We start from the raw sequence: 12,950 nt of genomic DNA, 5'->3' as shown, positions 1-12,950 counted from the left end.
CTTCAGTGCATGTGTGAGAGGCGAGGCCAGCCTGTGACAACGTGGGGAAGCACAGTACTCTCCTTTGGGAATATTCATTTAACTGTGTTTTTGCATGAATTTCCCCCACCTAATTATTTTTATGAGATATTAGCAGATGGTGCATTCTTCACTTGCCCAATACTGCTAAACTATCTAAAATACATGAGCTCTTATCACTGAGTTCTATTTAGGAATTTACTAAGTTTCTGTTTCAAGATGGAAGCCTAAGCATGTGTTGCTACTTCCATATTCTTTCAAGTTTACATTGAAATTACACACACACACACACACACACACACATACACACACACCCTATAACAGAGCAGGGGAAAAGAAATAGATACCATCAGTAACTCTTAAATTTTGGGGACTGTCTGGAGGATACAATATAGTCTTCACCTGATTCACAGAGAAAAATGAGAAGAAACCACAGCCCAAGGCACCAGAGTTAAACATCGGTCTTCTCAGAGGAGCCCAGAGAAGGCCCACGTTAGCGTCCCCAGGTGCAAGCGTGGGCCAGAGGTCATCTTCAAGGTTTTTATTGAAGAACTGCATTTTAAAGCCTATGGCAGTAGGTCCTTTTCTCTTCAGCAGAGTTGCTGGCAGCTACGGCTTTTACATTCAGGCCAAAGCCTGGAAACTGCTTTCTAGAGAAAGTAGTTGATCTGTTACTACAAGAAATGGGTGATCTATTATCATTGCTTCGTAACAAACCACTCTGAAATTTAAGAGTTAAAAAGCATTATGTATTATCATCTCTCATCTTCCTGTGGGTTGACTGGGCTCAGCTCGACGGTCTGTCTCTCATGGGTGAGCAGGGAGATGGAGTCATCTAAAGGTTTCCTCATTTGTGTCTCACACCTGGCACAAGCCATCCGAGTGGCTTGGGTATCTGGGGCCTGGCCCAGTGTCTGTCTCTCCAAACAACCTCTCCACGTGGCTAGCGCTGGCTTCCTCACAGCATGGTCGTCTTCCAGGAGTTGGACTTCTTACACGCCACCTCTGACTTTCCCCAGAGCTCATGCTCTAAGAAACAGGAAGTGACAGCTGGCCCAGGCCCAGAACTGATTATGTCCCTTCAGTTAATATTCTATGGATCGACGTCATCATAGATCCCTACAGACTCAAGGAAAGTGGGGATCCAACTGCACCTTTCAGGGGGAGAAGTGAACAAATGACTTACATCCATCCTACCCTAGAAGAGTTCCTGGCAAGGGTGTTGGAGACTGCCAGAGAAACAGCAAAATTGAAACACTCAAAGGCTCCACGCTCAGAGGGCTTTGCACTGACAGTTATGGGGGTCCCTACCCTGCTTTCATATTCCTGGTCCCCAAACATGAAAAGAGAGCCTGCCTATAATGATGCTTGCTGACTGAAACCTCACATTTGGTCTATTTAAGAAAAAGGCCTGTTATGAAAGAGACATATACAACTGCTGAGGAAAGGCACACCAATTGTCTGCACATGTCAGAGTAGCCTGTCATTAAAAAGAAACAAAAAAAATCTCTTGCAAACAAAGATTTCAAGGTATTAAAAAAACTCAGAAGCATGAAAGAGAAAGAGAAGGATCATTAAACACAAACTAAATAATCCCAGAGGAGGGAAAAAAGAGATCATTCAGGAAAAAGATGAGAACTATTTAAAAACATTCTGATTTCTGCCTACAGGTTTGGGCAGATACCATAACCACAAATTAAGGGCAGTCTCTTTTGCAAAGGTACCAATCAGAGAGTAAGAAAAAATGTTTCAAAATGAAGATATTACTGCAAAAGTAAAGATTTCACTAGATAGGTTGAATAATAAATTGGACAAAGATTAAGATTAGGTTTTTGATCTGGGAAGTAAAATCAAAGGAATCTCTCAGAACTGGGAGCAAAAAGATAAATAAAATATATGGGAAAAGTTAGGAAACACAAATGTCAAATCTAGGAGGCCTGACAGCAATCTAGTAGATTTCTTAGAAGGAGAGAACAGAAGCATAAGAAGATAAAACATAATTATAGACATTAAAGAAAAAAATAAAACTCCCTGAACTGACAGTAGACGTGACTCTTAATACTGAGCATCTCCTGAGTCTGGAGAAGGATAAATGAGAAAATAACTTGCATATAGATGTATCATGCTGAAATTTCCTAACTCAAAGCATTAAGTGAATGTCCTTAAAGCTTCCAGAGAGAAAAGAGAGGTCACGCCCAGGGAAAGATGAACATATTAATATGCACTTCTGAGCAGCAACACTGAGTTATGTTAGAGGAGCAATATGTTCAAATTTCAAAGAAGAAACTATATTGGATCTGGAATTCTATACCCAGCTAAGCTATCAATAAAATGCAGAGATTAGAAAAGAAGATGTTTATGGCCAAACAAGGATACAGCAAGTGTGTCACCTGTATTTCTAATATGTGAAGAGATGGCTTACCAAATTCCTCCTACAAAATGCAGAGCAACTATGGGAGGAAGGCCAGCATGAAACATACACTGTAGATGCAGCTGAGCATCATTCAGAAGTAAATGAAGCAAGAAAGACATGTACAGACAGTACATTGGACTGGAGTGCTTGGAAATTATACAGAAAAGATGGGTAAATATGATTACCCAAACTTTTAAAAGTTTAAAAAAACAAAAGTAAGTTTGAAATATACGTAGCAAACCAGAAAAATATTTGCACCACCTATAACAAAGGACTAATATTTTTAGTATGGAAAGTGCTTTTTAAGACAATTTTAAAAATGGAATAGAAATAGAAAAATGGGCAAATATCATGAATGGGCAAGTCACAAAGGAAAGAAGAAATGAAACCAGATACAAGGTGACTGGGATGTAGTGAATGTTTGAGTTCCCCCCCCGAAATACACGTATTGAAATCCTAACCCCCAACATGATGGAATTAAAAGTCAGGAAGGTGGACACCCATGATGGGATCTGCATCCTTAAAAAGGAGACTCCACCAACAAGGACCTACTGTAGAGCACAGGGAACTATACTCAGTATTTTGTGATAAGCTATAAGGGAAAAGGATCTGAAAAAGGATATATATATATATATATATATATATATATATATATATATATATGAATGAATTATTTTGGTATGTACTTGAAACCAACACAACATTATAAATCAACTATATTTTGATTTAAAAAGTTATTATTAAAAAAAAGGAGACCTCAGAGAGTTCTCTCCCACTTCTTCACTAGTGAGGACACAGTGAGAAGACAGCCACGCATAAACCAGGAAGCCGGCTCTCACCAGACACCGAATCCGCCAGCACCTTGATCTTAGATTTCTTAGTCTCCAGAACTGTGAGAAAATACATTTGTTGTTCAAGCCACCCAGTCGATGGTATTTTTGTTTAGCAGCCCAAACAGACTAAGACAGTGACAGTCTCTGGATTTCCCACAGGGCTGCTCCTCCCTAGAAATTCGGCCTGAAAAGAATGATTCCATTCACTCCCCAGGGCTCACGTGGATGGGTGGATCGGGAGTGCGGGGGAGTGTTGACTTTTCAAGGGAGACCGTGCTTACAGGTAGAGGGCAGGTACTTTTTTTTTTTTTCTTTTTTTAACAGTTACCATGTGTGAAACTTCGGAGAAAGAGAAGTTAGGCTAAGGGAAATTTTTCGGGAGTTTGTTCTGCTAAGTACGTATGTGTTTAATAATTATCACGTTTATTCCTCATTATGACCTCCTGAAAAAGACAGCTTGCTTAGCAGTAGGACATTGGTGAGTTCTGAATAGCAATCAGCTTTATTTTTCCCATTTGTGCTCCAACCACACTCTGCCCTTTTCCTCAGCCACAACGTGGGCCAATTGTATCCCTTTCTGGTTGCTTTGGGTTATCAAAATTCCATCTGGTTTAAAGCTTTACTCAAATCTCCTATTTTAAATTCATAATCAGCTTTGGGTCCTCATCGTGGTTAGTGGGAAGGGGTCTACTCTTTCACTCTTGTCTTGCAGTGCAGGGTAGGGCCATGGTCTCCTTCTGGGTTCTCTTCTCCCCACTACGTTTCTGGGCTTCATTCCTCTAGGAAGACAGAGAGGAAGGAGAGGGACATTGGAGTTGACTGTACCTAACTGTGAATCCACCTCATTCTATCGGGTGTTTTTTGGTCTCCAGAAATGTGTTGGCATCTGTGTAGATGCAGGTGAGGTTTTCTTGGGATGGTGCGCAACGACATCACAGCCTCTGTAGTCACCCACCTCTTCCTTGTTTCCCTTTGCACCTGCCAGTGGTCCACACCCTCAGCCTCTCTCCTGATGGTCTCGGGTGGCCTCGGCCTGCAGCGGCTTGAAGCAGGATTTCAGTTCCCAGAGACTGAAGTCAGGCCGCGGCAGTGAGAGCACTGAATCCTAGCCACTAGACCAATGGCCAGTGACAAGGCCCTGGCCTGTGTGGCTTTGCAGAAGTGAATTCCCCAAAAGATGGAAAATAGTAAACAAGTGTTTATTAGGAGGAAAAAGAGTACGTGTGGATAGACACACGGGCAGACTCAGGGAGAGAGAGTCGCGCCCTTGTGGTGGTTTGAATAACTTCTGTGGCTCATTTTTTCCGGGTTTCCTTTGGCGAATCATCTTCCTTTGCCTGGTTTTGAGTCCGTATTTAGTATATCTCAGGGTCCTCCCATGTGTGCAGGCGCATCTCTTAGCCAAGATGGATTCTAGAGAAGAGGCCTATGGGTAAGGTGACATCACTTACTATGGGGTGGCGCCCCCTCCTTTTTTGACCTCCAAGCAACCCTTCTGCACATGTGTACTTGGGAAGGTCTCCTTGACTTCGAGAATGAGGAATACGTGGTCTTTTATCTCTTATCTGGACAGGGCTCAGCTTCTCCTCCATCCTGCTATTTCGTAGTATCTGCCCACAGGGGACGAACTGCTGCTCAGCCTGGCGCCCATCTATCTCCTGCCTTACTGATGGGTATCGCTGAGCTTGCCTGGTTGAGCTCTGAGCAGTCCTCAGGGCTTGCCTACTCTGCTAACTTAGGCAGTCCTCTGTGTGATGCCCTGGGATGGCTAAGTGCCTCTTCTCGTTCTTGGAGGTCCCTGGAGTTCCGGGCTGCAGCCCCTCCATCCTCTGGTAGGCACACTAGACCACAGTCCCCACTGCCCGTCTGTTGAGGGCTTCTCCCGCAAGCTTCCTGCCTTTAGAAATGCCCATAGAAGGGGATGTCTGTCACTGAGCTCATATCACTCCCAGGGACACGGTCACCTTCTCCCAAGAATCGTCTCATGGTGCCCTGCTCCGAGGGTGGCATCCAGCCCGGGAGTAGCACGCCTGGCTCTCCTTCCTGCTGGGACTGGAGATCTCTCCTAGTGATGCTTTTGGAGCCCTCTTCCCAGCCTCTCAATGGGTTTTTTGGTTTTTTCGAGTAGGGAGGGAATAAGCTCCCTGCCCCCATGAGAAGAAGTAACGCCCCCCCACTCCGCACCTCCTACACAGACACAACTTCAAAACTCTGACCATTTTCCTGCCCATCCCTTTTTGCTACACCTCCCGTTCACACACTTCAGTGCATGAGAGCTTCCAGCTTTGCTGGATGAATCTCCAAACCACAGGACATCACCCAGCGCCCAGGCTGGGTCCCATCTGCCAGTCCCACCTCGCAGCTACCCACTGGTTTTGCCAGGGATTTCTAAAGCAGGCTGTGGTGATGCAGAAGAGAAAAGCCACACCCACCTCTGAAATGTCGGAATACTTTCTTGACTACGGCCATTCATACACTGAAAACGGTTTCATTCAGATTTTGTTTTAGCCTCTCTTTACATGAGAGGCTAATGCTTTACATGAGGGGCTTGAAAAGACAAGAGCATTAATTAACATACGACTTGATGGAAAAATATAAATAGAAATCAAAACAAAAGTCTAACCTTTAAAGGGTTCAAACTTAAAATCTCTGAGAAAGTGAGTGATTATTTTATTGATGTAGTTTCTCCACCAGCTCTCAAAACCTGCAGGTGTTAAATGAGCTGCACAAGAATTTTTCTCTGCTTCCCAGCCTGCCTTAGAAACATGCTAATGAGAATTAGAGGAAATTAATGGGAGAGGGTCTAGGAGGCCACAGGAGAAGTTCAGCACAGCTTCCTGTGTGGTAAATTTTCAGAAAAGCTGCTGTAATTTACCATGACCCAGGAGATTATAAGTAAAAACAAAAAACAGGAAAACAAAAAATGTGCAAAGCTACACCCTTAATCGTACACTTCTCCTAACACACAATCCTAAAAAATGCTAAAGACAAGGTCAGTTTCAAAAGGGCTATTGCCTGGACTTCCCTGGTGGTGCAGTGGTTAAGAATCTGCCTGCCAACGCAGGGGACACGGGTTCGAGCCTTGGTCCAGGAAGATCCCACACGCCGTGAAGCAACTAAGCCCGTGCGCCACAACTACTGAGCCTGCGCTCTAGAGCCCGCGAGGCACAACTACTGACGCCCGCGTGCCTAGAGCCCGTGCTCCGCAACAAGAGAAGCCACTGCAATGAGAAGCCCGCGCACCTCAATGAAGAGTAGCCTGCACTCACCGCGACTAGAGAAAGCCCGCGTGCAGCAATGAAGACCCAACACAGACAAAAATAAATAAATTAATTAATTAATTAAATTAAAAAGAAAAAGAGCTATTGCCAGCCCCCGGCCCCCACAAAAACAACAACAATAAAACGGGAGCACTGTGAAGCAGGACCCATACCTTAGTGTCCCCAAAACTAAACAAAAGGAGAGTAAGATCGATGTCAACAGTGATGGTGATATAATTATTATGTAAATTCTGACTCCAGCAGGAAAGATGGGGCTAATGCTACATCTTTAGCAAGCAAAAGGTTTATAGTTTATTTGGTCCAAACGTCTCATTTTACAGATAAAGAACCTGAGGCCCAAGAGGTTAAGATGGCACCTAATCTTTTTTCTTTTAACTTTTTATTTTGTATTGGAGTATAGCCAATTAACAATGTTGTGATAGTTCCAGGTGCACAGCAAAGCGACTCGGCCATACATATCCATTCTCCCCCAGACTCCCCTCCCATCCAGGCTGCCACATAACACTGAGCAGAGTTCCCTGTGCTATACAGTAGGTCCTTGTTGGTTATCCTTTTTAAATATAGCAGTGTGTACGTGTCAATCCCAAACTCCCTAACTATCCCTTCCCCGCCGGTAACCATAAATTCATTCTCTAAGTCTGTGAGTCCGTTTCTGTTTTGTAAATACGTTCAGTTGTATAATTTCTTTTTAGATTCTGCATACAAGTGATATCATACGATATTTCTCTTTCTCCATCTGACTTACTTCACTCAGTATGACCGTCTCTAGGTAGGATGGTACCTAATCTTAATGGACTTGAATTCATGCCTAGATGTCAAATCTACTAAGTTATATCGATACAGACATTGACAGGGATAATAATATTAGCTCTGAAACTGGTCCACGGATGTCAATGACCAAAACAGTCGTGTAAAAATTAATGATCAGGGACTTCCCTGGTGGTCCAGTGGTTCAGACTCCATGCTCCCAAAGCAGGGGGCCTGGGTTCGATCCCTGGTCAGGGAACTAGATCCCACGTGCATGCCACAACTAAAAGAGTCTGCACGTGGCAATGAAGATCCCGCATGCAGCAACTAAGACCCGGCGCAGCCAAATAAATAAGTATTTTAGAAAAGAATTAATGAGCAGAAACTTCATTTAAATAGAGTTGGGAGACCAGAAGGGGGCGCTCTCAAGCCCTGTGAGGACGGCAGAGCCCAACAGGAAGAAGAAAGACTCGTCTTCTTTCCTGGCCAGGACTCAGACAATGACAAGCCTTGAAAAACTCTTTGTTTACTATCACCCTCCCAACTTCCTTTCCGTTCTATAAAAGCGTTCTCCTCTCCTTGCTGTACAGGTCCTTACAGGCGGCTTGCCGTGGTTGCAGACCCCGAACTGCAGTTTTCTGCTGACCCTGCATAAACCCATCTTTGCTACAGAACTATCTGTCTGTCTCTTTGTTTCACGTCAACAGTGGTGACCTAATCCGAAGGCCAGCACTCATTTCATTACTAGTATTCCACTAAATTTGGTCTGGCGAACCTTCATGGAACACGTACCATGCTAGGCACTGTCACTGACAAAGAATTCATGGTTTCAACAAGGGAAGCCAATGACTGGTATTCAAACAGGTACCTACACGCCAAGGTGATACGTGATAAGCAAGCTGCCATAGGGACAAAGATAAAGAAGCAATTAATTCCACCACAGGCCAAGGAGGGTGGGGAGGCTCTCGGGAAAGAATGGAGAAGAGTAGCTTTTTTTTTTTTTTTCCAGTGGAGATGAATACCAAACTGTTTCTAAAAGATAAGGTATTCATCAAGAAAAAGTGGGATGGGAATTCCCTGGCAGTCCAGTGGTTAGAACTCCATGCTTTCACTGCCAAGGGCACAGGTTCCATCCCTGGTTGAGGAACTAAGATCCTGCAAGCCAGCCAGCATGGCAAAAAAAATTTTTTTTAAATTACACAAAGAAAAAACTGGGAAGAGTGGGAAAGCATGAACAAAAATAGAGTCCTAACACAGGGAGTCTGGGAAATGGGAAGTGAGTCCAGTTGACAGAAAGGCTGGAGCCTCGGCTGGAGCTAAGCTGGATTTGTATGACTTTCGGCACCACGCGGGTGATTTTGTACTTTATTTTGGTGAATAATGGAGAGGCAGTGGAGGAATATTTTTTAGAATGAGTGAGATTGGATTTCTGTTTTAGAAAATGATTCTGTTGGTATTCCAAAGGATGGATGGGAGGGTGGAGAATCTAAAGGCAGGAAGATCAATGAACCAGCAACTGAAAGAGTAGAAGAGAGAAATAAATGGCTCACCAAAGCCTGCTGGTGGGGATGGAGAGGAGGGCTGGGTTCTGAGCCATGTGTCCAAAGTAGAACTGATAGGATCCCTGAGGATTGCATATGATCACTGGGCAGCTCAGACTTTTGGTGACAGCACCCATGATGCAATGTTTAGAGGAATGTTCACTGTACATGTCAATCCATGTGATGATGAGGCTGAACCCCCTTCCTCTCTGTGTTCCAGCATTGACTGCTGGTCTGACTTTTGAATATCAAACTTGTTTCTGCTTCTGCTTTGCCCTCTACCTGGCATGCTCAGCTCCACATTATTATAGAGCGGGGTCCTCATCCTTCAGGTACTGTTAAAGGCTGGACTGTGTTCTCCCAAAATTCGTAAGTTGAAGTCCTGAAACCTACTGCATCAGAATGTGACCTTATTGCGAAACAGCGTCATTGCAGAAGCAGTTAATTAAATTAGGATGAGGCCATACTGGGTTAGGGTGGGCCCCTAATGCAATGTGACTGGTGTCCTTATAAAAAGGGGAAATTGGGAGATAGATGTGCACACAGGGAGAACGCCGTGTGAAGATGAAGACAGAGGTCGGGGTGACACCTCTTCAAACCAAAGAATGGCAAAGCTGGCTAGCAAACCACCAGAAGCTAGGAGAGGGGCATGGACCAGATTCTCCTCCACGGCGCCCAGAGGGAAACAACTCTGCCAACTTCTTGATCTTGGACTTCTGGCCCCCAGAACTGTGAGACGATACATTTCTGTTATTTAACCCTCACACCCAGTCTGTGGTACTTTGTCATGGCAGCTCCAGGAAACAAATACAAGTCTCAATTCAAACTACAACTCCTGGGAGAGGTTGACCACACAATATAAAATAGTGCCTGCCCCCATCACATTCCTTTGCTTTACTGTTTTCACAACATTTAACATTACCTTATCTTGTTCATGTATTTATTTATTTGTTTTTGTCTATTCCTCCCACCCAGCCACACCGTGCTCTGCCATCCTTAGAATGTATGGTCCTTGACACTGGGGGATGTTTCTTGGACTTTGCTGTGTCTCCAGACTTTAGAACAATCTGGCGATAGCGGACAATCAATACATGTTTCATTGAACGGATGAATAAATAGACGAACATCAGTCGTGACATTAAAGCCAACTGTAATGTCAATTACAACTCAAGTATTCTCATTTGTCCTCCGGATAGCGTGAAATCTGGGATGTCTGTCTTCTAGTGCAGAATCATCTGGAGGGTCCTTCACTCAAACGTCTGGGCTGGGATGACTTGCAGAGCAGTACTGCCACCAGAACACCTGCCTGGGCCTCTCCAGGTGACTTGGCTTCCACACACCAGGGCTGCCTTAGCTTAGCTGGACTTAGAAGGCAGCCTAGGATGCCAAATGCGAGTGCTCCAGAGAACAAGCTAGAAACTGCATCGCCCTTTATGTCCCAGTATAAAGTCACACAATGTTGACTTCACTGTACTCGCACTGCAAAGCAGCCATAAGCCCGTCCAGGCTGAAGGAGGGAGGGGACACAGACCCCACCTCTTGAAGGCATGGAGGCAGGATTATATTACAGAGGAGGATACGGGATGAGAGATACTGTGTCACAGCTCTTTTGGGAAAATAGAGTTTGCCACAGGTTCCAATTCAAAGCCTGATTCTTGGGTCTTACTCCAAGAGATTCTGATTTGTGCATCTCAGTGCAAGACTGGAAAACCTTTTGGGCATCCTGGGAGTGCATATTTTTAACAAGCATTTCAGGTGTTTCTGATGCTAAGAGCCACAGCCCCACTGCCTAACAACTCTGCATAGGGCCTGTCGAAAGCCTCTCGACAGCTGGATTTAAATGCACAAGCCAGTTCACTGTTGTGCTCTCCCCAAGAATAGAAAATATAGAGATACAAGAAGCTGAAATGCCGGGGCTCCTAAATCCATAAAAACAAGATTTTAATATAACAATAGATATATTGAGATAAAAAATGACTATATTGACATGTAAATTTTAAAATAGCTTTGGTGAAATATTGCAAAATGTAAAAACCTAAACCAAATGTTATGCTCTTACTAATGCAACTGTGCTCAATTCCTGCCTAAGGAAGCCATTCCTAGTCCTAAATTAGGAATTTACAGTAAATCCCTTTCCAATAACGCAGACTTTCTTGGGGTGTACTTGTGCTTTCTGTAATCGCTGTGAGTGCTTTAAAAACCCCTCCAGTTGCCGTTTTTTTAGAATAGCTACCCCAATTCTCACCTTAGCTTTTGGGTTAATACTGGTTTTTCTTGATCATTGTTCTCTGATTCATACGCACCCCCTGTCCTTTGGACAGAGTCAAGATACCACAAACCAATATGACCTCATTGATTACCATTCTTAGGATTATCTTATTCTGAATTTGGGTTTTTCTGTAACAGGTTACAAACCAATCCCAAATCACTTGCAGGCCTTTTGTGAGAAATTATAATGGCTTGCCTCACATAAAATTTTTTTAAGTGCTGTTAATTCCCTGAACAGGTTTGAATCCGATTTCTTTCCAGAAAGTGTCTTTGAATTGATTACTTGCCGCCCACCTCCCACCAGTCTTAATCTTGTAAACATAACCTGGATACAGCGGTGAAGCCCTTAAGATTTAGAGTGGATTCCTTGCAGTTTCATAAGAGCGCAGGGCTGTGTACAAGCATTTCCTAACACAGGGTGTTAGGAGACTCAGAGCGAGATCCAAAGAGCTCTGAAGATCAGAGCTAGGGAAGGAAAGGAGCCGGGTCAGTTCTGAGGCAAGTGGAGGGAGGGGGATACAGGATCCGGGACCTGCCACACGCTGGGGACCAGGAGAGGCAGGGCTGAGCTGATGATGGCTGTTAGCAGAAGTAAAGCAAAGCCAGGGAGAATGAGAACAGATCCAGGTGGCCAGAAAAGTCACAAGCGGTCCTTCTGTGGATAAGAAGCCTTTGGCCTATGGTCCCCTTTAGGAAGTAGCTGGGAAGCCCTCGACGGTACAAGGTGACTGGGATCCTGTTGCTACTGGTGCAGGCTCAGAGCACGTGGGTGTTGGGATGCTGTCTCTGCAGAACAACCTTGGCCGGGTGTTCTTGGGCTGTCCTGGGCGACTCAACACCAGTTGGCCAGACTCAGAGCCCAAATGTTTCCCTCGTCCTCCCCTTTGGCTCCCAGAACTATGGACTCAGGAAAGAGGGATCCTCATGGTTTTTTTTTTTATTGGGGGGGGCGTCGGTGGAGAGAGCATCCCTGAGTCGCCTGCAGGATGCTGCCCTTTAGGAAATTAATTAGGACTTCGGCTGTTTATGCTAATAATTGTCATCGTGATTACCGCAGAGATTACTTACAGCTCTGCGAGGAATACTTTCGGCAAATCTGTGTTGTTTTCCTCTTTATTGGGGCAGCCTTCCTCGTTTTCCTCTCTTCTTTTTGAAGAAGCCTCACCCACCTGCTTTCCACCTTCTCCTTCTCTTCTTCCATTTCCTCCTTTTCTCCGCCCTTCCCTGTTTAGAATGAGTCACAGGACATTAGGGACAACGGGAAGTCGAACCAAGACCACCTCGTCAAACCTCGAGCCTTTACACCTGAGTAAACTGCATCCAGAGACAGGAGGCGACAGCTGTGGCCAGGCGGCTGGCTTGTGTCAGATCCAAGCATTATACCCAGCAGTCCTGGGGCCACATCCGATATTCTATTTGCTGCTTCGAACAGCTGCATCTTCCTGTTTGCCTTTTTTCTCATTGCCTGCTTTCCTCCCTCCTCTTTCTGACTCTAAGAAAGATGGGTAAGCCCCTGAGAGCTCCCAGAACAAGAAAAGCTATGTGTTTGTAGTGAGAAGGGCTTGTAAGGGGCAAGAACCGCAGGCCATAAACAGCTATCTGAGGCCCCTATGGGCTCCGTGCCCAAACGTGTCCCAACAGAGACCCACGCCTCCCTTCCTCTCTGGCACGGAGCCCTGGAGGGGTCATTCTGACTTGCAAAGTGAAAATTGGTTGCTCGGTGATGGCTCAGGCCAGGAGCCACTGAATCCCAACCGTCAGCCACTGACATTATTGCAAATAGCAAGTTTTCGCTGCAAATGAAGTTTTCGCTGCAAATGAAACGCTGGTTTCCAGCTGAGGGCCCCCA

At 44.9% G+C, this 12,950-nt stretch overlaps 1 protein-coding gene across 1 annotated transcript in view; it reads right to left on the bottom strand.

Moving 5' to 3' along the window:
- ADPRM (ADP-ribose/CDP-alcohol diphosphatase, manganese dependent) overlaps nucleotides 1-12,950 on the bottom strand; it is a 379,713-nt gene that overhangs the window by 13,085 nt on the left and 353,678 nt on the right. Inside the window, exon 10 of the transcript XR_007473556.1 lies at nucleotides 12,170-12,325. The gene's annotated coding sequence lies outside the window, so the exon portion shown is untranslated. The remainder of the gene's footprint in view (nucleotides 1-12,169; nucleotides 12,326-12,950) is intronic.

This window comes from Orcinus orca, chromosome 19, assembly GCF_937001465.1.
Source record: "Orcinus orca chromosome 19, mOrcOrc1.1, whole genome shotgun sequence".
NCBI lineage: Eukaryota > Metazoa > Chordata > Mammalia > Artiodactyla > Delphinidae > Orcinus > Orcinus orca.
This window is presented reverse-complemented; position numbering and strand designations above follow the sequence as displayed.